At 38.9% G+C, this 26,122-nt stretch overlaps 1 protein-coding gene and 1 long non-coding RNA gene across 2 annotated transcripts in view; one reads left to right on the forward strand and one right to left on the reverse strand.

The window, feature by feature from the left end:
• Positions 1–11,143, reverse strand: part of LOC127435231 (uncharacterized) — a 24,067-nt gene extending 12,924 nt beyond the window's left edge. Inside the window, exons 1-2 of the long non-coding RNA XR_007896157.1 lie at positions 10,981–11,143; positions 10,767–10,850 (exon numbers count right to left, since the gene is read on the reverse strand). This is a non-coding gene — a long non-coding RNA (uncharacterized LOC127435231). The remainder of the gene's footprint in view (positions 1–10,766; positions 10,851–10,980) is intronic.
• Positions 1–26,122, forward strand: part of LOC127435198 (muscarinic acetylcholine receptor M2-like) — a 108,020-nt gene that overhangs the window by 72,036 nt on the left and 9,862 nt on the right. The gene's annotated exons all lie outside the window — the stretch shown is intronic.

Here is a 26,122-nt window from a genome sequence, read left to right on the forward strand (position 1 = left end):
GCAGTGACCCGGCGCAAACCCTAGAGATCCTCATCACACACACACACACTAAAAAAACACAGTGTACAGCTACCCATCAGCCCTGAGCCATCATTACTGCTAGGGTGACCATAATATGACTGCAAGAATGTGTGTGTGTGTGTGTGTGTGTGTGTGTAAGAGAAAGAAAGAGATGCACTGCTGTCTATTGCCTACATAGCAGCAATTACGGGGCCGAGCACACCAATGACAAACATTTCAGAATCAGAATAAGAATCAGAATGAGGTTTATTGGCAAGTATTCTCACATACACAAGAACTTTTTTATTTTGGTGATAGGAGATACAAGTGCACACAGAACATTACAGTGAGACACAGAATATAAAACAAGGTAAGAGTATAAACAGACAAACAAATAATAGGACATAACAGAATGGCATATGTACATGTGAAATTGGTAATGTATGTGCAAGGTAGGGGTATGTACAGTTATTGAATTAAATATGTGAATTTACATAAGTACATGAGATATGTATTTACATTATTGCACTATGGATTGAAAATAGAATTGCGTGATGATTTTAAGCAGAGTGGTGAAAAAAGACATTTGTTTAATTACTTAGTGTTGTACCAATGTGTATAACTTCTGAACAATAGGTGGCGCTGTCACGAAATTGATTTGGTAATGTAAGGGCTTGGTCACAATGCCATATAAGAAGTTTCATGTAAATACGCCAAAGCGTTCAAGAGATACATCCTCAAATCCTTTTTTGGGATCTTGCCATTAAATGTATTGGTGCGTTAAACGAGAACGGTTTGGTCTATCAAAAAGTTTTTCATAACTTTTTGTCATAAGTGTCTCTAGATGAAGCTAAAATTTGTGAAAATTGGAATAGGATTTTTCTCCCCAATTTGGAATGCCCAATTCCCACTACTTAGTAGGTCCTCGTGGTGGTGCGGTTACTCACCTCAATCCAAGTTGCCTCCACTTCTGAGACCGTCAATCCGTATATCTTATCACGTGACTCGTTGTGCATGACACCGCGGAGACTCTCAGCATGTGGAGACTCATGCTACTCTCCGCGATCCACGCACAACTTACCACACGCCCCATTGAGAGCAAGAACCCCTAATCGTGACCACGAGGAGGTTACCCCATGTGAATCTACCCTCCCTAGCAACCGGGTCAATTTGGTTGCTTAGGAGATCTGGCTGGAGTCACTCAGCACACCCTGGATTTGAACTCGTGACTCCAGGGGTGGTAGTCAGCGTCAGTACTTGCTGAGATACCCAGGCCCCCGAAAATGTAGGCCGACCATGTCAGATTTGGTATCAACGTACCTGGCATGACCCAAGAAAGATAGCGACACAAGTCTCATGACAATAGGCCAAATTAATCAAAAGTTATAAGCATTTCTTTGTATCTTTTGACCACTAGGTGGCACTGCCTTCTAAGGGGCTATTCACACAAGAGACATTCTTGCATTCAAAAATAGCTAGACGCAGCAATAGAGAAAGTCTTGAGACACATTTTCAAAAGAACAATTTTTAGGAGCTCTTCACATAGGATGAGTTCCTGCATTCGTATCCATTTTTCAATTCTCAAAGTGTTTTTTAAAGGCAAGAATGTGTTATTTAGGGCTTTAAATAAAGTAAGAATTGCATTTCTTAGTTCCAAATATGTCTTCCTCAAAAGTAGAGTACTCGGAATGACCCAAGGAAGTCTCATGACAATACGCCAAATTTACGCAGACAGGAAAACTGGGTATCATATGACTGTGTATGCCCAGACAGACCGACAGACAAAAGTACGAAAAGAACTGTGAATGGAATAGTTAAGGAACCAGAATCGTAATTGTTAAATTCCTTATGATTCCCTTTTGTCCTGCCAATGTAGGCTTTGTAGGGTTGTGTAACACAGCCATAGAGAGTAGTGTAGGTGTGCTAATGGCCGTGTAGGTCTCCACCTCTAGTGCCCTGGTGTTGGAGTATCTGCCCCAGCGTGCACGACGACTGCACATTAAAGCAGCCTCTGTCCCAGCCTTCAGCCATAACCCACCATACACTAATATATATGATAATGACACCAGCACACAGTAGCGAGAGCTAATATCATTTTCCCTCCCATTAGAGATTTCCTGTCTCGCTTGGCCAGCGTTCCTGCTGTCAGAGTGAGCACACGCCTCCTGAGGGTCCCGCTACATGCAATATACACTCAGCTTTCTACAAATCATTCACACTCAAATACACTTCATATGCATATCAAAACATGGGCTATGGCATGCTGCCATACGATAGCCCTAGAACTGACCATACGACAATGTCTGTAGTATGCAGTATAGGTCATGTGACAGTTGCACATACTGCCTGAAACCTTTTGAAAGGAGACAGTACAGTAGGGTGAATTTAGATAAATTGCCTATTTTTTGACAGTCACCTCAGTGTCAAAAAGTTCCCAAATTAACCTGAATTCACTGTACATACTGTACAGAATACACTGTAGTATTCCATTCATACTGAACCCCTCTTAGTACACACTTCACATATCCTGTACGTAGGCATTGGAGTGATGGAGAGACAGGTCTCAGCTCTGCAGGCAGTCTGCTAGTACACAAACAAGCAAATCAAATGCCGTTAACTAAACAAACAACACGAGAAAGGCCTTAAAGCACCATTAATAGCTCATTACCGAGCACAAATGAAACCCCACTCACACTATTAGCCTTTCTGAACATATGAGCTTTTATGGAGCATGTACTGGATGACTGATATTCAGTGCAGCTTTAATCAGAGAATTTTATTTTGTAAACACTACACTGCAACACTACAGCAACACTGACTAAAAACACCTTTCTGCCAAGAGAAAAAAGCATACAAAAGAGCTAATGGGTTCTTTCATGTCAAATCAACCAAATTTCAGTAAAATCACCGGCTGAAATTTTTGATTTTGTTAAAACTTTTTCTGAAGAAAGATAAGCATAATATATACTGGTACAAGCACACCAATGGCAAACATTTAGATTGAATATAGAATTTCTGTGATGATTTTAAGCAGAGTGGTAAAAAAAAGACCTTTGTTTAATTATTTACAGTGTAGTACAAATGTGTATAACTTCTGACCAATTGGTGGCGCTGTCACAAAATTGACATGGTAATGTAAGGGCTTGGTCATAATGCCATATATGAAGTTTCATGTCAATACACTAAAGCGTTCAAGAGATACAGCCTCAGAATCATTGGTGCGTTAAACGAGAACGGTTTTGTCTATCAAAAAGCTTTTCATAACTTTTTGTCATGAGTGTCTCTAGATGATACATGCCAAATTTCGGGAAAATAGAACTTACGTTCTAGGAGGAGTTCGAAAATTGTAGTATGAAGTATGGCCAAAATTGTAGTATGAAGTATGGCCGACAATGGCAAATTTGATATCAATATACCCAAGGAAGCTAACGACACAAGTCTCATGACAATAGGCCAAATTAATCAAAAGTTATAAGCATTTCTTTGTATCTTTTGACCACTAGGTGGCGCTGTCCCCAAACATTCAGGACATGGCCCCAATGACACATACCAAATTTCGTAATGATACGCCAGTGCGTTTGTAATCTACAGCAATTTAAGATAAATTCAAAATGGCCGACGCCCAATATGGCGGACATAGGAAAATTGGGTATCATATGACTCTGTATGCCCCTAGGAATCTAAAAAGACCAGCCTCATAAATTTAGGCCAAACTATTCAGAAGTTATAAGCAAAAATTGTTGAAGCATTGTGAAGATACAGCCTCACGTCCATTTTGGCGTGTTTGCAGTCAAATCCGTTGAAGCGCTACTTGAGAATGGTTTTGTTTATCATAATAATAATAATAATAATAATTTGTTAAATTTATATAGCACTTATCTAGACACTCAAAGCACTTGACATAGTATAATAAATCTCATAACTTTTTGTCATGAGTGTCTCTAGATGTTACATGCAAAATTTCAACTCGGCATGACCCAAGGAAGCTAGCGACACAAGTCTCATGACAAGAGGCCAAATTAATCAAAAGTTATAAGCATTTCTTTGTATCTTTTGACCACTAGGCGGCGCTGTCCCCAAACTTTCGAAGTACCTTAAGGACATGGCCTTGATGACACATACCAAATTTCGTAATGATACGCCAATGCGTTTGTAATCTACAGCAATTTAAAGTAAATTAAAAATGGCCGATGCCCAAAATGGCAGACATAGGGAAATTGGGTATCATATGAATCTGTATGCTCCTAGGAATCTAAAAAGACCAGCCTCATAAATTTAGGCCAAACTATTCAGAAGTTATAAGCAAAAATCGTTAAAGTGTTGTGAAGACACAGCCTCACGTCCATTTTGGCAAATTCGTTGAAGCGCTACACAAGAATGGTTTTGTTTATCATAATAATTCGTTTAATTTATATAGTGCTTTTTTAGACATTCAAAGCACTTTACATAGTATAATACATTTCATAACTTTTTGTCATGAGTCTCTCTAGATGTTACGTGCAAAATGTCAAGCGAATTGGACATACGGTCAAGAATGAGTTTGAAAAAGTAGTTTTAAAAAAAACAATCTAAATAGCGGTAAATTCAGTGGGTGGAGCGGAAAAAAATTATTTTGTTACTTGCAGTTCAAAAGTTATAGGCCAAAACATAAGTGCAACTTTGTACTATTGGGGGCACTACAGGGTTTGTGTAACAGACCCCAAATTTGGGTCAGTTACACTTGAGAGTGTCCTCTATCAGTGTGCCAAAGTTAATAACTTGCCTATGTACGGTTCTACGGGCTGCCATAGACTTTCGGCAGAAGAATAATAATAAGAATACTAACAGATACAATAGGGGCTTCTCATCTCCGGTGCGTGGCCCCTAATGATGATGAAAGTCAAAATATGAAATGCCATGAATCAATATTTGTAATCCATTATTTTGTATGATTTTAGAGCAAAAACAACAACAAAACACTTTTCTGTGTTGTTTTCCAACGCTGGAGTGCCTATAACTCCAGAAGTATTAAAAATACTTTAATATCCTTATAGATAATAATTGTTGTTTCACTTTCAGTTTGTATCTTCATTTGTAAGGCCCTATATGGTTCAATCCCAGAGATATGGGGCTCTCAATGTGGCTTCATGCATACATTTTTACATTTTATCAATTTTCAATGGTCAAAAACTAAATGTGGGTCACAAGAAGCTTGTTTTTATGGTCCAACCAAACAAAGTTCTGAAGTATAAATAATGTTGAAACTAGAAATGTACCTTTATTTATTCACACAAGAACAATTTTATGAGTTTCAAGAGTCCAAAAATACACAGTTTTGAAGAATAAGCGACAAATGCGGCTCTTCAGTTACTGCAATACCTATTATCTATTGTTTGGATTCAGAAATGTACATCTGCAAAGCATTGGAATGCATCATTAGGGGTCCAACAACCAATTAGTGCTTCAAATATAACCTTTAATCACTTGCTTGTTGTCTTGTTGACCCCAGCCTAGCTGGGATATGTGAAAAAGAAGAATTTCACTGTATATGTGCAAATGTATAATGTGTGATGAATAAAGAAAATTATTAATTATGAATTATTAATTATTATTATAATTATTGCTACATTTAACTGACTGATTGGCATGAAAAGCCAACTCATGAGTCAGAAAAAAAGATCCAATTGAACTCAATCAGGATGAAATTTCTATCTGATTGAAATAAGTGGTGCTTTGCTCTGCTGAGGAAAAAGTAAATAAAATAATAATTGCCATGAAAACTTTTAAATCTGACTTCTTTCATAACTATAGGAGGGTAGGGGATACAATATTGGGAATTGATGACATCGGCTACAAAGACAACGTTTATGGATTGGCCTCATTCACATCCATTGTAAGTGTCTCACTGTAACCTCGATTTTTGCTTTTTTTAAAGAAAAGGAGGGACGAGTCAAAAATAGTTTTTGTGGGAATCAACATTATGCCGCAAATGCTGTCGATTGAGCTTAACTTGAAAAATTCCTTTAAATACCACACTTAAACATTGCCTATTTTACGAAAGCCCTGGAGTCTTGTTGTCCTGGTTTATTTGCACGCTTCCTAACGAGGATGTATTAATGGGTTTATTTTGGCAGCAGCTTTGAGAAATGACTTTATTTGCTGTACAGCTGCCAGTCCTCTTTTCTCCAACACTCACGTCTCTTTCTCAGTCTCAGTCACATCTCAGGGGCAAATCACTGCACGCTAATACAATCATTAGAACGTCTGCTCTGAATCGCAGCATAACCATCCAACGGTTGATATGAAATCAGCACTTATTCACAATGCGGACGAGGTGCCCACCAAAACTCAGAATCCATAAATGAGTCAGCTGCAGTAACTCAGATCTCAGATGGAGGATGTTGGAGGAGAGTCAGACAGGCTGTGGGCAACACCGAACTCACTCACTCAAATACACCACAGTATTTTAAAGCCATTACTCGTCCACGTTATAGCTGAGAGGAGAGAAAATGAAAACCAATCACCCTTGAGCACATTACAGACTTCAGTCACCCCCGCCTCTCTCGTGTCCTCTTTATCTAGCCAATAAATCTCTCTCAGCACAGCACAATACTGTCATTCACACACAACACTGTCCTCATGTCAAGAGTTTAGACGGAGGACTGTAACAGCAAATCTCAGAACGTAGAAAGTCAATTATGGAATTCACAATCACGTACAACATCAACGTATGAATATTTCAGGTCATTTTCAACTTAATGTCTAACCATAGACAGTCATTTCTACTCGTCTCTCAGTTTGTTAAACAGCACCAAAAGCTGATTTTGGAACAATCGGTTTATCAGCAAAAATGAACAACGAGGGGCCTGGGTAGCTCAGCGAGTATTGAAGCTAACTACCAACCCTGGAGTCACGAGTTCAAATCCAGGTCGTGCTGAGTGACTCCAACCAGGTCTCCTAAGCAACCAAATTGGCCCGGTTGCTAGGAAGGGTAGAGTCACATGGGGTAACCTCCTCGTGATCGTGATTAGTGGTTCTCGCTCTCAATGGGGCGTGTGGTGAGTTGTGCGTGGATCACGGAGAGTAGCATGAGCCTCCACATGCTGTGAGTCTCCGCGGTGTCATGCACAACGAGTCACGTGATAAGATGCGCGGATTGACGCCACCACGAGGACCTACTAAGTAGTGGGAATAGTTTTAAATAAAAAGAAAATGAGATGAAGAAATTTTCATTTGTAGAATATTTAATCCACTGGAATATATATATATATAACTGTTATGTAATATATTTGAAAAATGTTAGGTTGAATTTCAAGCCAAAAATAGCTATTTCGTGATATAGGGGAGACTGGGGCTAGTTGTCACAATTTTTACTCAGGGAATATTTCTCAGGATAGGTTTATTTTTGAAAGTCAGTACAGCCTATTAGAGACTTTTCAGCAAAGAAAAAGTAAAAAGAAAAGTAAAACAATTATGAAACACATGATGATTTATTCAATAACAGAAATGGAAAATCTGACATAAAAAAATATCAAAACATTGTTTTGGCCAACAAATATCTTTGTTACAAATTATGACATTTAAAACACATGTGACAACATGCCCCGATTATACATTTAACCGATCTATAAAAACATGCCTTAATAAAATAGTTGATATACTGTAGGCCTTAATGTATGGCAGTTTGGTTTGATTACGTTTGCTTGTTAAGAGCTATTAAAATATATATAATGATAGGGTAGGTGTTTGAAACTAACATACAAAACCTCTACTAGAGAAAACACACATTTGTGTAATTGGACTTTTGACTCCAAATCTTATCATTACTGAGATAAAGCCCATGTGACAACTAGCCCCGGTCTCCCCTATACCATAACCATGATATGTGATTTTTCTATTGTACTGCCCACTATTACATGAGTTATGTTCAAGTATGACTGTTCAAAATGTTGTTGCATATTTTAAACGAAGCATGCTAGCCTGCTATTCTTCCATTGTACGTGAATTACAGTAAACATGTTTCCTGTCCATTTCTATACGGCAAGAAACTAGTTCAAATTCTTGTCTGTGTTAATCGACAACATGCTGTCTATAGACATTAGAAGTAATCTAGAATGTTCCTTCGGGAGCACTGAGACACGACCATACGACGATGAAAACCTACAAGGTGAAGGAAACAGAGTTCATCATCACCCTCTCACCCGCTTTTCTGCTATTCTGCCAACTGGGATGCAGAAAATTATGCAAATGAGCGGATGTGCAAATGTGAGGTATTTAATATACAGTATGCATAATTAATGAGGGCAGAGGAGGAGAGAGAGACAGCGTTCACTGAGCGGGGGATAATTGAGGTGCGCTTAGTGAATAGCTTAGAACTTCTCTGTTCGGCATTTGATGAACAAAAAGATTTTCAAGGCTGATTTTCATATGACGGGAACACGGATAGAAGTGGCAGAGAGCTGGCGAGCGGCACACAAAGAGCAAAAGCGGGCTATTAATTCATTACAGCTGACTCATTACTGACCCGCGTGCTCACATTTACACTGTCGATGTCAGACATGGGCGCCATGATAAAGGTTAAGCCACTTGAAATGTGATGTGTCCTGTAAGAGTGTGTTTGAGGTGGGATAAAGTGTCGGGTTAATAGTGGATCAATTGTGCAGTGTTATGACAGCTGCAGGCCATACATAGAACGATCGGCTCAAAACTCCATTCCAGGGATTAAATGTCATCAGGATGGGCTGATAGCACAACTCTCAGCCACTGTCTTGAAAATATATGCTACCTATCAGGATGTGCTACCAATGCTATATTCGCATAGTTTTAGGGTTAAGGTTTGGGGTAGGGTTAGGACTTAGTACAGCCTCACACCATATCACACTATCTGATAGTTATGCTGGTAGCACATCCTGATAGGTATTATCTGCCTGACAAGATGTGCTACCTAGGTTTTTAACACATTTCATGCTATTGTAGTACATACAGACAGGTTCTCCCGTGCCTCCTGACATGTGCTACCCATGTTTTAACTTTACATATCACTGTTTTTACTGCTGGTAGCACATCCTGAGCACCGGGTTTGCCGAGAACAATGGCGACTGTCTGTACTAGACATGATGACACACTTCCTCTAAACAAAAGCATCTGTAAGATACATTAAATGAGTGTATGATCCTAGATCCGCTGTGCCCTTGTTAAGCAACAGGAATCATTACCAGAATCAGAAACGGAATTGCTAAATTTCATGCGATACCCATCCCTAGCAACAAACTAAAACACTTACAGTCGCAATAAAAAGTATGTGAAGCCTTTGGAATGACTTGCACTTATGTATAAATTTGTCTTAAAATCTGGTTTGAACTTTATCTGAATTACAATAATGAACAAACACAATCTGTTTTTACTGATAACACACAAATTATTGTATTGATCTTGTACATATTGAATACATCATTCAAACATTCACAGTGTGGGTTGGAAAAAGTATGTGAACCCCTAGGCTAATGATGTCAACAAAAGCCAGTTATAGTCAGGAGTTGGAAAACCTGGCATCCAATTATTGAAATGAGATTGTAGGTGTGGGTTAGAGCTACATCGACTTATAAAAAGCACTCAAACATTTTGAGTTTGCTATTTGAAAGAAGCATCTGCTGGACCATGCCTTGCAAAAAAGAGATCGCAGAAGACCTACGATCAAGAATTTTTGCTTTGTATAAAGCTGGAAAGGGTTACAAGGTTATTTCGAAGAGCTTAGATATTCATCTGTCCACCGTTAGATAAACTGTCTATAAATGGAGATGATTTAGTACTATAGGTACTCTCTCTAGAAGTTGCCGTCCAGCCAAGATGACTCAAAGGACACACCGCAGAATGCACAAAGAGTTCAAAAAGAACCCTAGAGTGACAGATAAAGACTTGAAGGAATCATTGGAACTGGTTAACATCTCTGTTCATGAGTCTACTATACAGAAAACATTAAACAGGTATGGTGTCCATGGCAGGACATCACGAAGGAAGCTGCTGCTTTCCAACAAAAACATTGCTGCGCACCTGAAGTTTGCCAAAGACCATCTTGACACTCCACAACGCTACTGTGAAAAATTTTGTGGACTGATGAATCTAAGGTTGAATTGTTTGGGAAGAACACACAGCACTATGTATGGCGTAAAAAGGGCACCGCATACCAACATGAAAACATTATCCCAACAGTGAAGTACGGTGGAGGGAGCATCATGATTTGGGGCTGCTTTGCGCTTCGGGACATGGACCGCTTGCCATCATCAAGGGGTATCAAGATATCCTACAGGATAATGTCAGTGCTTCTGTGTGCCGGCTGAAGCTCAGTAGAAGTTGATTGATGCAGCAGAACAATGACCCTAAACATCGACGTAAATCCACTACAGAATGGCTTCAAAAAAAGAAATTCCACCTTTTGGAGTGGCCCAGTTATTAAATCCAAGGGTTCACTTACTTTTTCCACAGCACTGTGAATGTTTAATGGGGTGTAAAGACATGTAAGATTATAATTGTTTGTGTGTTGTTAGCTTAAGCACATTGTGTTTGTCTATATTTGTATTTTCCATAAAGATGAGATCACATTTTATGAGCAATTAATGCAGAAAACCAGCTAATTCCAAAGGGTTTACACAGTTTTCAAAACAGAATAACTTTTCAAGTAATGAGCTACTTAGTCCAAAAAGGAGCATTGTAGCATGATAAACCACATTGTTGACCAGACTTTCTGCTGTTTATCAAAGGTCTGGCTACTTCAATAATGAGTAGCTTACCTTTCCAGTGTCCTCTGAAATGTCATAAAAACCTGTTTGCTACCGGATTCATTTGGCTCTGAAGTTGTGCATCACGTATTTACCCTGTAAGATGAGAGAGATGGAGAAACAGAGAAACAAAGAAAGGGAATAAGAGGTCAGTGAAAATAATGAAGAGGAACAATGCTTTATCTCTTCTCTGCTCTTTCTTTTTCCCATTTTCTCTATCGCTCACAATCTTAATGAGTACGTTTGGTCCTCCGTCCTAAAGCAGCACACGCACCATAAGTCACCACGAGAGCCAGAGAGGTAGACGAGACACAGAAACAGCTCAGCAACGGCACCAGTGAATGGACAACTCCACACACAAACACACACACATCTCTTGCATCTCTTTCTCAAGGACACCACTGAAAGAAACATTTCTTTCTTATTGCATTGCTCTCCTTCCTTTGACCTACTGTTGCGTAACTGGTGTGTTTGTGTAGCTGTTTGTTCTCGGAGAACCATGAAACACAGTATGAAAGCATTGTAATGATGAAAAATCACAAGTGAAACCTCTTTAATATCTCGATTGTTTCTCCTAGACAGCTGTGAGATTAAATGGAGACAGGCATTATGATCAAAACTGAACAAGTGCTTTGAAATTTGCAGACAAATCAAAGTGTTTTGTTTTGATAATTTATTTAAAAAATTGCACTGCACATGTTATTGCAATCAGTTAAAACATCGAACTCATTAAATAGCCATGTGTCATATGTTATTGGAAAGCTCTCAAACAGTAGAATACAACCAGCCTATTTGTTTTACTCACAGATAAAAATATAGCGAGTAATAGCTAAGTATATTTCTTTGACAATTATGTTGGTGTTACTTATATGCCGCGTTTTCGCTTATAACTTCACAAAACATAAACGGAACATAAAATATCACATTTCATTACTTAGAGGAGGCAATTATCTTTCAAACGAGCCCCCACAGGGTAATCAGATGCATAGATCATTAGATAATCCACATGAAGCACAATGTTATATATGGCCACCAGGAGATGGCGCCAAATACATGACACATACTCAATGATGACTCAAATGACACAGAATGAAACTCTAAAATCATGTCTGCATGCTATGCAAACTTTTAATCATTGTTGTGTTTGCATGCGTAATTAGTTCTTATGTACAATTATTATGTTTTATTTGTTTGGAGAGGCTTTTGGACACTAGGATAAATTATTTTTGTAATGCTATAACTTTTGATTGCTTTGTCGTATCAACACAAACTTTTACTCAGTTACAGTTGACATGATTGAGAGCATGATCAGAACTGCCTTATTTACACCCAGAGATTTTATGTATAATGTAAAATAAAATTAAATAATTTTTAAAAAAGGACATTTTTGGCACGTTTTTTTTTCAGCAGTTTCTTAGGCTGAGAGTCTCAGAATGTATTATAATCTATATCATTAAAAAATGTTTAAAGTTGACCCTACTTGTTTTTGTTTTATGTAGAGTCTTTAATTTTGGGTATGCAACTGAAACACCATCAGAGCTTAAATTAATAAATAATATATAATTTTTTCACATAGCGGTAATGAAAATATCATTATGACCATCTTTTTTCCACATTGCGGTAATGAGAATTGGGGGGTAAAATGTGAGCAACTGTTATGAAAATAATGTCACAATGTAAAGGCCCTAAAAATAGGCTTCATTTTCTATATGCAGAATATAGCCTGATTTCATATTGGTTTTCTATTGATATTGGAGTAAAATAGGACCAGGACATTTTCTTGACAGGGTTCATGAAAATCACCCAGATATGAAATTATCAGAACATCCAGCACTCTGGGAATTCTTCATTTATGATTCATGTGATCTGTTTAAGAAATCAAGAAATTCAGTCTAGAGAGATTCATTGTGTATTCTCCTCTTTCCTCTGATGTAACGGTTGACTCGTACAGCTGGTAAATCTGATGGCAGTGTGCGTGTATCTGTAGTCTAGACAGCAAGGGTTCGTGGTTCATCTCAAACATGCAGACTTGTATTTTCGACGTAATCAGAGTCGGCAAAAAAAAAAAAAAAAAAAAAAGGAGGGTCAATTCTGAGACACTCAGCCTAAAGCTAGGGTTAGGAAACTGCTGAAAAATCACAAAAACAAAATTGAGCCAAAATATTACTTTTTATTTTATTTTTTCTGATTTGACATTATATATCTCAGGGTGTAAATAAGATGGCTCAGAAAACCTGCTTTTGTTTTGTACCCAATCATGTCAACTGTATCTGAGACATTTTGTGTTGATACGACAAAGCAATCAAAAGTTATAGCATTACAAAAATAATTTATCATAGTGTCCAAAAACATCTCATAATTACTGGGTAACATTTTACAACAAGGTTTGCATTAGGTATCATTAACAATGTATTTTTAATTTTAAAAATGGACTACTATATGTAGAAATTAATATGAACTAAGATTAAGTATAGTTCATTGTTAGTTCATGTTAACTGATGTTGTTAACTAATGCTAACTAATACAATCATAAGTGTTACCCAGAGTGTACAAGTGTTGGCCAGAATGTGTGCAAAAGTGAATGAAAGTTAAAACATCAGTGAAAATCAGGTAACTACATAAAATGACATTTTAAATAGGGCCTATAAACACGACACCTCGAAATATACATTTGTAAACAAATGTTACGAATAAACACATACCTCTTAGAGAGCAGAGATCTTTGCAGACAGGACGATTTGGTTATTTTCCAGATTAATTGCTCATATTTTCATATATAGACTTTATATCGGCAGTGTTTTAATTCCTTCCCCGGCAGATTATTCTTGAGAAAACGTGAAAAGCCCTGATGATATGGCAAGCGCTGTTTCTGCTATCCTTTACAAAAAATAAACCTCACAGACTCAAATATCCACAAAGCAATATTTTTCATAACTTAATTCCTGCGTTTCTGTCAGGCGTGTATTATTCAGCAAGGTGTGCATTGAACTGGACTGTGGAGAATTTCAAAATAAAAGTCATCAATGTTTCTTAATCTTATGACTAGTTAGTTAATTGACTTTGCACATGTTTGCGCCTTTGCGGGCCCCCCCAGGCACGTCGGGAACCTAGGCGACCCCCTGTTTTGCCTGTTGGATGGGCCAGCCCTGCCTACATGCATTGGATATTAGAGCTACAAAGTTATCAAACGATACTTATTTTGTGTCGGTCAAGACTGTAGTTATTCATATTTTGACTACTTTTTTTCTCACAGGTTAATTAAACATATTGCATCCCCATCATTATTGAATCATCATTCTTTGTGTTTTTTGTTTACAGTTTTGTTGTAGGTCCTGTGTGCAACTTTGGTATTTATTATTATTTTTTATTATTTGCTTGCTTACCGCAGTTTCAGTTATTATGCACTAAAATATTTACAGGTTATTCCAATTCTACTTTCATAGACACAAATTACACAAGTAAATTATGATTATATTTGAGTTTTCACTGCAAATAAAAAAATATGCAAATTGCATTGCATCTTTAAAGAAAAGCCAATTCAGTCATTATTGGCTACAATATTTGGAAGAAGTCTAGCCAAGACCTGGTGGACACGTCTGCTTCTAAGATTGCAGAGCAACAGTTTGAGAAAGTTAAATGTTGACATGTTTATAGCTAGCTACCTAAAGAATAAAACGTGGTTTAAAGGCCAAGCATTTGCAAACCAATGAAACTCTATTTGCAGTAATGGGAGTGTTATTTATGGTTGTCGATGTGCTCATAGAAGTTGCTAATGAGTTGGGAAAGTTATAGGTTGTGGGTGTAATTCATATTAATGGCCTTGAACAGAAAAACAAGGCTATTTAAGCAGATCCTGTTTCCCATTTCAGTTTGGACACTCTGTCACAGGTTGTGGCCATTCTGAGAGACTATTAGACTCTGTGGACACAAACACACACACTTTTGTGGGCGCAGTGCTGAGGCTCATTGCTATGCATTATGTGGACCCAGGCAACAGCAAGAAAACCCACTGCTAAACAGCACGCGGTCAAACTGTAATGGCTTATACAAGAACATTACCACTGAGACACACACACACTCCTGATGTGAGACACAAACGTCTTTCGCACACTTCCCTCTGCCAAGATTGCAACAACAGGCCAGATCTACATGATGAAATGAGTTACTTACCATCTTCATTTTTAAAAAAGTATCTTAACAAAGAGGAAAGCCATTATCCAGAAGACTGCTGTGACAACAGCAACCAGCCTTATTGAATGACCAATGCCATCTAAAGTCCAATGTCCTAAAAATAAAAAATAAACATTTGAAAGTCTCAGAAACAAAAAGGTTTTTGACTGTTTTTAAACTCAGAAACAAATGAAAAGGCAGTAAACTGGAAGATGGAAGACTGTTTTCTAGGTGGTCACTGTTAAAATACTCATGGTTATTTTTGCAAGAGCTATGTGCACTATATGTTGTGTAATCTTTAACAAAATTAAAATAATAAAACTTGAATACATTTTGGTAATGATTACACAATACAATTTGGTGGAAGTTTGTTATGAAATTGAAAGGCGTAAATCTTTTTTTATTTTATTTTTTAATGTATTTTTTTTCCCCTTTTTCTCCCAATTTTGGAATGCCCAGTTCCCAGTGCGCTTTTAAGTCCTCATGGTCACGTAGTGATTCGCCTCAGTCTGGGTGGTGGAGGATGAATCCCAGTTGCCTCCATGTCTGAGACCATCAACTCACGCATCTTATCACGTGGCTTGTTGAGCGTGTTGCCACGGAGACATAGCATGTGTGGAGGCTTCACGCCATCCACCGCAGCAACCACGCTCAACTCACCCACCAAGAACGAACCACATTATAGCGACCACGAGGAGGTTACCCCATGTGACTCTACCTTCCCTAGCAACCGGGCCAATTTGGTTGCTTAGGAGACCTGGCTGGAGTCACTCAGCATGCCCTGGATTCGAACTAGCGAGCTAGCGAACTCCAGGGGTGGTAGCCAGTGTATTTTACCACTGAGCTTCCCAGGCCCCCTGAAAGGTGTAAATCTTTTTTTTTTGGGGGGGGGGGGGGGGATTTTTCCCCTTTTTCTCCCAATTTGGAATGCCCAATTCCCAATGCGCTCTAAGTCCTCGTGGTCGCATAGTGATTCGCCTCAGTCCAGGTGGCGGAGGACGAATCCCAATTGTCTCCGCGGCTGAGACAGCCAACCCGCGCATCTTATCACGTGGCTTGTTGAGCGCGTTGCCACGGAGACATAGCACGTGTGGAGGCTTCATGCCATCCACCGCGGCAACCACGCTCAATTCACCACGCGCCCCACCGAGAACAAACCACATTATAGCGACCACGAGGAGGTTACCCCATGTGACTCTACCCTCCCTAGCAACCGGGCCAATTTGGTTGCTTAGGAGACCTGGCTGGAGTCACTCAGCATGCCCTGGATTTGAACTCGTGAACTCCAGGGGTGGTAGCCAGCGTATTTTACCACTGAGCTACCCAGGCCCCCCGAAAGGTGTAAATCTTAAATATTTTAGCAATAGCATTCCCACAGCATTCAAGGCAGTTCAATTTCGGGACAAAATGAGCAGAATTCTGCAGAATAGATTTGTTAAAATGTGTTGGTAAGCTTGGTATCGATACAGATTTGATTAGATTTCGACTCAAAAGCTCTCGATTCAATTCAGTTCATATTCATTTGGGTATATTTCATTAATAATGTCCATTTTTCTAAGCCTACATATAAAATAAATTAACCCTCTGCTAATGCTGTTAATTATACAGGTACATTATGAAAATATGAATTTTACAAATTTTATTTTATCATTCGTTTTTCATAATTTGTCACATTTCAGTTTTAAAAAAAATTTACAAATCCATGTGTTCCATCAGTATAATTCCTTCAATATAATATCTTGAAATTGCATATATTATATTTAGTGCAGTCAGTCGATAATTTTTTTAATCGTGATTAATCGCATAATTTTTGTAGTTAATCGTGATTAATCACAGATTTTCAAAGTACTGAAATTTGACACTATACATACTTCTTTTCCTGTCGAAATGCATTTATTTCCATCTTAGAAAAGAAAACATAATGTAACAATATAATGCTTTAATAACATTTTCCAAACAAAGCCTTCCACAGTATAAAGATAGAAATGCACTAAAACAGCAACAATTCAAGTAACATTAAACGTTTCCCAACGTCTAAGTGGGAATCTGACTATTTTAAAGAACTAGTTTGCACACAGGTTGCACATTCATTTCAATAGGAATTAAATCTCTTAAACTCTCATCCTCCACAATAATAATCTGCCAGGTGACTGTGACTATCCACTTACCTAAATCATGAATCATGAAGCCGCAATCATGATTCCTGTTAGGGCGTCAACGCCAGCGCCATTTGCGTTTTGAACTCCACATGAAAAGCGCTTGAAGAAAAAAGCGTCTCATTCTGCATTTTGGTGGTAGTTAAGACTAGAAGTGCTTCTGTGGTAATTAAAATGTGCCTTACTTAGGCTGAAAAATGCTTGATTTCTTTCTTAAGTCCCATATGGGCTTGTTTTGTACATCAAATACCGTTAAGAGCCTTTCTCCATCATTTCTTCACTGACACTGAATCACTGCTGTGTGTATGTTTGTGGTGTGTGCGTCAGTCTAATGACTATGGGCGGACACATCGCGAAGTTTCCGCCCTTCCAATCAGTGTTTATGCTGATTTATGCTGTATAAATTGTAAATGCGTAAATCACGATTAAGAAAATTTAACTTGTTAAACTTTCTTTATTAATCGCAGGGGTTAACACGTTAATTCTGACAGATCTAACTATATTGCATATAATCTTTTTGTTACATGTTTATTGTTTACATGCATCATTTTTTTTGCAAAAATGATTTGCAAATATTTGCATTGATTTGTAAAACAAGTGCTAAAACGGTGCTGTCTCTTTAAGAATAGCGTCAGTTCAGTGAGTGTCTTACAGGAGTGTTTTGGTTGAGCTGAGCACATATTAACGAAAGAGTCATGCGTCTTATTTAGCACATCCATGTTACGTGTGATTGGAATTACATATTTCTTTTTTTGCTGTTTTTGATCAACAATTGACTGTAAAGAACATAAAGGATATATGTGTGGATCTTGTCTTTGGACACATTACATGAAATGGGTCAAATCAAACTTTAACTTTCAACACACAATGAAAGGATCTCGCTGCTGAATTTCTTCTCCACTATACTACTCAATCACTGCTGAGTGAAATCTCAACATTTAACAGCCAGTGATTAATCACAGACATTTTTAGTCACATAGCGCAAAATTTGATCATGTAATTTGCTCAGATTTTGGAGGGTTGAGCACAGAGTAAAAGATTCATCTTGGGATTTAAGAAACGATATCAAATGAAGATCACGAATCGAAATTTTTACCCAGCCTTAGAACTAAGCATGCTTAACTCTTATTGGTCGCTGAGAGCCAAAACATTTAATAAACGAACACGCAAGTGGTGGAGACGTGTAGAATTTTGTGAATGGTGGGAATTCTATAGAAATATGTGGAGCAGATTTAGTACCATGTGTGTCCATGTACTTATCAAAGAATCACCAAATGAAAAACAAGGCGTTTATGTGTGTGTGTTAATCTGTCCTGAGCAGAGACCCAAGATGCCAGATGTTGCCGCTACTGTGTGTTTGTGTGCCCTTAATGGGCTGTTTCAGGGCACTGCCAGCGTCCTCCATCCCCCACTGATCACATCTCAATCTGCCAACACTAACAGCTGAGACCTCACGCCACAATCGAGTTAACCTGTCCAAGAGACCATAACACACACACACAGAGTGTAAAGGCCGAAAAACTCTCTTCAAAAGTACATGAACGCAGATGCTTTTAGCAACACAAGTTTGAATCTGTGCATCGTTGCGTTCCAGTAAGAATGAGTTTTCCCTTTCAAGCAAACTAAAGATGGCGGAGCAACAGCTAAAAGAGAATATTTCTGAGAAAGTAAGTTAGTCAATATATTTATAGCCATTTTTATCGCCCCTTTCTGTATTGAGCTTTGTTATTTCCAGAGTAACACAAGAACGCACAGTTAAGCATGTTGAACCCGACCACGCATTGTAATGCGTTGACCAAGCGCTCGCATCTGTGTACACGTAACACTTGACACATACTCTACGCAACTATGTAAATGCAAATGCATCTAGTTACATGTTGTGTTATGAACATAATTCATAACAAAAGTACACTCTGCATTCTCAGTACTTCCATAAGGGGTGCTATAGTCGGCATTACACCGTGTAACAATTTTTTTTTTTTTCTTTTTTTTTTTGTGGTTCCTGGGTAGTAAGTGTTATTTCCTAATTGCTTATGCCTCAAAAGTATAGAAAATGGCTATTATTCCCCACAAACTTTGCTTTTGTGACCAGGACAGTGATATTATGAAATTTCCAGAACATTCCAGATAGATTCAGTGCTGAGTAAACTTGGAGTAACTTCTAGAACTTTCCATTCATATAAATAGTAGTATAAATACAGTGGCCTTAAGCCCACCAGTTCAGTTTAGTTCCAGCTGCCTAAGTGGATACATATCTGCATTTTTCTGAGATGGCATCAAGAGGCTGCAAGCATCCGGCAGACACATTTTGCTCAAGACAAGAGCGAAAAAGTACTCTGTGGAAGCATCTGTTAAGATGTGTGAGGCCTACAAGGCATATTTCGGCATGCCTGTTGGGGATCAAGACAAACCCTAGGCACATAATTTCACCTGCGAGCACTGCAGAAAAACTCTGGAAGATAAGATGGACAATTGTTGCTCGGAATTTTATGTTATAAAACTTGTTAATTTTTAAAATTGTAAAAGTTTTTAATTTTAAAATGTTTTACAGTTTTCATTGTTATTGAAATAATATATCATATATGAAAAATGTTGCAAGAATCTCTTACACATTAGTCATGGGTGAAATAAATGTATTTTTGTAAGATGGTACAGAGGGGAAAAGAGAGCCATGAAGTTCGCTATCCCAAGAATTTTGCGGGAACCCACTGACCACTCAAGCAACTGCTACTTCCAAATGTCGGACTGGCAAGATTGCACCTGCTATCACATATCCGGACCTTCCTTCATCCATCGCCCCGGTGCCACGCTGCCATGAGCTCCCCGTTCTCCCCGCAATCGGAATCGACTTTAACCAGAATGAGTGGCGCCTCTTCATTGACAGCTCATCCAGGAGCCTCAAAGCCGTGCTGGTCCATAATGGTAACAAGTACCCGTCTGTTCCCCTGGCTCACTCGGTGCACTGCAAAGAGGATTACAACAGCATCAAGACCTTGCTGGACGCCTTGAAGTATGATGAGTACATTTGGGGGCTGATTCATGAAAGTGATTTACAGTATAATCGTAAATCTCGAAAAACTACTCACTTCTAAATCTTTTGTAGTCATTTTTGTATTACTTTAGAATAAATACATGTTAATTTGGATTCATATGTTGTTTTTTTTCTGACTTTATGTGAACGAAAAGACACAAATTCACCCATTTTCTCATTTGAAATAGGTACATTTCAAAATATCACTGTCCTGGTCACAAAAGCAAAGTTTGTGGGGAATAATAGCCATTTTCTATACTTTTGAGGCATAAGCAATTAGGAAATAACACTTACTACCCAGGAACAAAAATTGTGTTACATAGTGTTGTTAGCGTTGACTGTATTCTTCTACGGTCATTTTTCTCAGTCAGGTCAACTACTGTAATGGTTGAGCAAAATTTTGAAAAGAGTTCTTAAAGTTAGTTTAACTATATAGCTAGCTACCTGGATAATAACATCCCCATCGAACGGCACAGATTTTTGAAGGTAACTTTACCGCCCCATTGAGAACTGATGTTTGTTACCGTCACAGTAAAAGCCAAAGTAAACTTCGGTTTTCCAAGTGATGCAAATTTCGTCATCAGCACAGTTCGTGCAGACTGTCAGCGTGCAGCTATGTTTTTCGAGACACGCGGACAGTCCACATCTTGACTGTCCTAAAGGTACAGTCGTAGTGTGCATGTGTCGCATCGGCTCGTGGTTAAAAGACTATACTTTGAAGGTTGAGCACTCGACTGTTGGCAAGAGGTAATGGTATGTGGTAAAACACTCGAATGTTGGCAAGACGTAACGGTGGGTGGTAAAACACTCGACTGTTGGCAAGACTTAACGGTATGTGGTAAAACAAAGTATACCCTAGTTTTAACGCTTGCAATATTTTGGCCAAGCATTCGAGTTGGCTTTTGCGTACTTGCATAGAGTATGTATGTGGCCTAAAGCTGCTGATATTGTGTACAAGAGACGCACACCACTCTTAAGTTAAACTCTTTGACCTCAGGTTTGCGTTATGACCGTTTACAGTCAAGGGGTCCATCTGAGAGCAGCTTACTCTTGTGAACATCTTCCAGAATGATTCTGAGATGTTAAGTGTGTTTGTCAGTCGCTGTCATACATTAAAAGTCCAGACTGACAGCGACAGATGGGAAAGACGACGCAAACTCTACTGCTGCCTGTCACGAGCAATCAGCACTCTGTATCAGGACACAAACACTGACTGCTTACAATAAACACACACACAAATTTTGATATTACCAAATCTTTCCAACAAGACACTCATTTGCGTGTGGAATCTCATGTTGTTTGTTAGCTTTTGTACGTTTGACTTCAAAGCGTCTCTGCTCAGTTTGTCATGAATCTTTCAGCCTGCCCGAGTCAGCCGACACACCTGCTGCTATACACACACATACACAAATACACACCTGCCTGGCACCCTAAAATACTCAGAATAGCAGGCTTCCTCTGTATCGGAAATCTCTAACAAGGTGGAAAAATATATGTCTGCATTTTCACTCACCTGTAAGAAAGGAAAATCACAAATGAGATCTATTTAAAGGGTCAGTTCACCCAAAAAATGAAAAGTCTGTCATCATTTACTCACACTCAAGTTGTTTCCAAACCTGTATGACTTTCTTTCTTCTGTGGAACACAAGAGTAGATCTATTGAAGAATGTTCAAAGTTCTCTGTCCTAAAGGGGACTGGGATGTCCAGCTCCAAAATTTGCACAAAAGCACAACAGATAACCAAGTCTGCGGACCCACTTTATATTAGATATCTTTAACCACTATGTACATTTGATAAATGTTTATGCATTTGATATGATGTTTTTATTATGTACATACGTGTTGTTGCATTGTACTTACATTTAAAGTACCTGCATTTATTTACATCTGTAGTTACACTGTTAACCTTACCCCTAACTCTAAACCTAATCCTTAAACCTACACATACCTCGACCTCAAGAGCAGCAAATGTGTGACATCTTGTGAGAATTTTGCAGAACAACATACAGTATAGTTACACAATAAGTGCATTGTATTGTATGCAGACCTGGTAAAAAGTTTCCCAGTCATTTTTATTGAGACCTTTATATAACAAAAAGAAAAAAAGGTAAATCTGTTTGTTAATACAAAAACTCAACCCCAGGGACATTAAAGTGCTCAAAGTTGGCGAAGCACCCAACTACGTCACCTGAGCTATGAAAAAGCAATAAAATCACACACACACCAACCACGACCCCAAAACACCCCTCAACGTGTCCACGCCACGATCAACTATGCAGGAAAGAAAGAATCTCTACACCAGAGAAACAACATCATTAAAATCTCATTGAGGCATCATTCATCCATTTAGATTGAAATCTCATGCCACTTGCTAATCAGAGACCACAGCTGACTTGACATTCAGTCAATAATGAAGAAGACACCGGCACTGTATTCACGGAGTGTAAATCCTCCCCCATCACAGCTGTATGTCAGCACATCAATATTGAACTCTAATGGTACTGCAATACAGACAGTTTGTTCTATGGGCTAGTGCTGTTAATGTTTAAACTTTCTTTACGAAATGTATTATATTCTAATATAATACACCCATGGCAGATGAGCCAAAAAATTCCATAGAGTTACACTGAAGAAGGGACCTGAGCCATATCAAGAGACTCGAATATCATAGAGAATTAAAGGTAAACTCTTTTAAATTGGACCAGTAAGCAACACTTTAGCAACCACATAGAAATTCCCTATTTATCAGGGATGTACCGATGTATCGGTTTCCGATATTTATCTGCCAATTAATGACAAAATTAAAACCATCTGCAAATCGGGTTAAGCATGAAAATGGTGATATGGAAAAATGACGGTTCATTTATAATTAATTATCATCGCACTTTGTGAAAACTCTTTGAATTCAAATGCACAATACAGAAATAATGATAGCCACAAAATATACTCTAAAGACCATGTAATATTTAATTTTTATTATTTCTCGTTCTCACATTAATGAGGAAAAACCGTCCGTGCGTGACACTTGTGAAAGCGGCACTTACCTATACATGATGAGGTAAAACCATCCAAAACGCTTTGAAAACAGCAAACTTTGTCTTCTGAGACATTGGTATTGTATCCTGCACGATTGACTGAGATAAGATTGAAATCGCAATAAGGTCTTGCACAATTACAAAAGCTTGAAAGGCTGCATTTAAAAATAGACTGCATTCAGCACTTCAGTCAACACTGTGTAAGCAAGCGGCGCCCTCTAGTGGTCTGGACAGCATATCCCATTATCCATTACACCACTATAGAATTTAAAAGGGCATTTTGTTCCTTTGTTAACTATTTATTTTTAATTATGTGGTTGACATTATCATGGAATTGCCCTACATAATATGTTTGCATAATATGAATTTGTGATATTCTATTATATACAGTACAAACATGTCAAATGTGAGTTCTGTTGTTTTGAACTGCACAAACAGAAGTGCAAAATTGTTTTTTTTACATCAAGCATCATGCTATGATATTTAGTTATTTTTCAGTATTTTTTTTTTTTTTATCTTTTTATCTTCTATTTATCTTTCATTGTGGCTCTCTTTAAAATTTTGGCCTGACGTGTGTTCAGATCCAATGTTCAATGGAAATTACTTATTGTTAGAAAAGCTTTTGTACCTCTTTGTACATTTTTAAAACACAATTCCTGAGCAAAACAGTGATCAGATGACAAAATAAGGTAAGTGAAAATATCAAAATAAGCAAAGCAAAGGTAAGCAAAATATCGTTATTGGTATCAGTATCGGCCAATAGTTATTTGTTAAAATCAGTATCTGTATCAGCCAAAATTTTCATATCGGTGCATCCCTAATATTTATTATTTAATAGAAATTAATAGATGCAAAGACAGGGTTGGTGTGGTGAAGGGATGCCTATAAAGTGGTAAGCAGCCATTTATAATCCGAGTTGTGTTTTAAAACGCCATCAAAACATTAGCAAAACTATCTCAGCAAATAAATTATTGGCGTAGACTCATGTTAGAGGTTCTTCTGAGTGTCTTTTAGCAGAAATCTTTGTGGATCCATTCCAGAGAGCATTATTCCTGATAAACACTAAAGCTGCATCTATTATACAGGTCAAGAGGACTGTTGAGTGTTTATGTAAATATGCATCCATGGCTGACAGCTGATATTCATCACTGCAACAGTGACTGCACTGCGGACACAACCTTAAAACGGCTTCTCTTCGAATGGAGAAGGAAAAGAGTAAGCAAAGGATAGAAAAGGGCAAAGAGAAAGCTGTAAAAGTTGAAGATCAGTCCCTGGCGCGTCCCACAGGGCAAACGCAATTTTCAGCTCTACTGAGCCAGTTCCACAACGGCTGAAGTCCAAAAAGCTGACAAAACTTATTCATAACGCCAAACTCCTCGCTTCTGTCATTCAACATAAGGCTTCAGCCGGTCTCAAATTTGGACCGGAGATCAGAGAAGTCCATTAGTAAACAGCTGAGGGATGTGAATGCAGAATCATTTTAGGAGAAATGAGAGCAACAAACAACAGGGCTCATAAGAGCCAAGTATACAGATGCTTAATGAATCGAAAGCATTCCATTACACCTGATTTGTCAAGCAGGTCTGAGTTTTCACAACTCTAAAAACCGATTATTATCATATTCTAAATGAAATGATGCCTGAAGTCTAGTGACTGGAAGGGGGAGTGCGGAGAAGTTAATATAAAGGAGGATCAATTCAGGTAAAAAATATTTTGAAGCCAGAAGAAAGGCTGTGTCTTTCGAGATGCTGTGGAATGTATGACACACAAGCTCTGTTCCAAAACTGTGTGCTGCCTAGACAGTGTTGTAAGGCATCATTGGCATACCGACACAAAGGCCATTTCAAAAGCTAGGCAGCAACCTTATGTGGTCTTCTAAGATGCCTAATTTTGGCCAAATTCTAAGGCAGCATTCAGTATCCTTGGAGAATAAGGCTATTCCCGAACGCATTGCAACCAGCTCAATTTTTGCACTTCCTGTGAGGAGCACCAACTGTATGATGCACAGAGTTGCTATCCATGCAGAACGTTTCAAATCGGTCCCTTAAGAAGTTCCATTATAGTTTGGATGCTGCCTTAAGGAGTGGTCACTCTTACCTTTGCACGGCAAAATTCCGCAGGCAAAGAAGGCTTGGATAGATGTTGGGCATGTATAAAACCAGCAAAAAACGAATTGCAAATGTAATGGGAGCCAGCTGGTACATGATAGCTGTGCGGTATGTGTAAACCTCACTCCCCTGGCCTCAAGAGGCGCACTAGCGACTGACGCTAGAGGCTGTAGCCTTAAGCCTCCTCGTTAGCGTGCCCACCTCCCATGCCAGAGATGCAAGTCGAGCAGGACTGGTTACAGTGGTGCCGTGAACCAGATGGGAGTGAGGTTTAGGAGGGTGAGTGTAATGGTAGCCAGCTGGTAGGTAGCTGTGCATTGTGTAAACCTCACTCCCCTGGCCTCAAGAGGCACACTAGTGACTGACGTTAGAGGCTGTAGCCTTTAGCCTTCTCATTAGCGCGCCCACCTCCCATGCCGGAGATGCGAGTCAAGCAGGACCGGTTACAGTGGTGCCGTGAAACACATGGGAGTGAGGTTTAGGAGGGTGAGTGTAACGGGAGCCAGCTGGTACATGACAGCTGTGCGGTATGTGTAAACCTCACTCCCCTGGCCTCAAGAGGTGCACTAGTGACTGACTCTAGAGGCTGTAGCCTTTAGCCTCCTCATTAGTGCGCCTACCTCCCATTTCGGAGATGCCGGTTCAAATCCCGCTCAGAGTGGGTCAAGCAGGACCTGTTACAGTGGTACCGTTACCCGGATGGGATTGAGGTTTAGGGGGTTGAGTGTAAGGAGCGGGTCGAGCAGGACTGTTTACAGTGGTGCCTTGACCCGGATGGGATTGAGGTTTAGGGGGTTGAGTGTAAGGAGCGGGTCAAGCAGGACCGTTTACAGTGGTGCCGTGACCCGAATGGGATTGAGGTTTAGGA

Source organism: Myxocyprinus asiaticus, chromosome 45 (genome assembly GCF_019703515.2).
Source record: "Myxocyprinus asiaticus isolate MX2 ecotype Aquarium Trade chromosome 45, UBuf_Myxa_2, whole genome shotgun sequence".
NCBI classification, from domain to species: Eukaryota; Metazoa; Chordata; class Actinopteri; order Cypriniformes; family Catostomidae; genus Myxocyprinus; species Myxocyprinus asiaticus.